The 281-nt window shown below is 37.7% G+C and overlaps 1 protein-coding gene across 1 annotated transcript in view; it reads right to left on the bottom strand.

Moving 5' to 3' along the window:
• LOC104869860 (protein FAM170A) overlaps window positions 1-67 on the bottom strand; it is a 3552-nt gene extending 3485 nt beyond the window's left edge. Inside the window, exon 1 of the mRNA XM_010635238.2 lies at window positions 34-67. The gene's annotated coding sequence lies outside the window, so the exon portion shown is untranslated. The remainder of the gene's footprint in view (window positions 1-33) is intronic.
• Between the last annotated feature and the right edge of the window lie 214 nt (window positions 68-281).

Below are 281 nucleotides of genomic sequence, written 5' to 3'. Positions count from 1 at the left end.
GTCACAGTGAAGGTAAAAGAAAGACTAGTTCACCTTCTATACAAAGGATCCTCAGAAAATACAGAAGCTAAAAATACTTTTGGTAGTATCAGACTATTAGGAATATCAGCCACTCTGTTGAATTTTGGGGTCAGCTCCAATCTTCCTGCTCACATCTTTGAATAACAGTCCTCCATCACCAGACTTGTTTACTGTTCATCTCCAAAGCAACAGCAACAGTTCAATTTCTAATTTTTCTGCAAGGCAAATCCTATCTCCTTAATTCACCATTCACTGCTAAT

This window comes from Fukomys damarensis, unplaced genomic scaffold (genome assembly GCF_012274545.1).
Source record: "Fukomys damarensis isolate Sample0158 unplaced genomic scaffold, DMR_v1.0_HiC HiC_scaffold_73926, whole genome shotgun sequence".
Taxonomy (NCBI): Eukaryota; Metazoa; Chordata; class Mammalia; order Rodentia; family Bathyergidae; genus Fukomys; species Fukomys damarensis.
The sequence above is the reverse complement of the archived record's forward strand: the minus strand, read 5'-3'. Positions and strand labels throughout refer to the sequence as shown.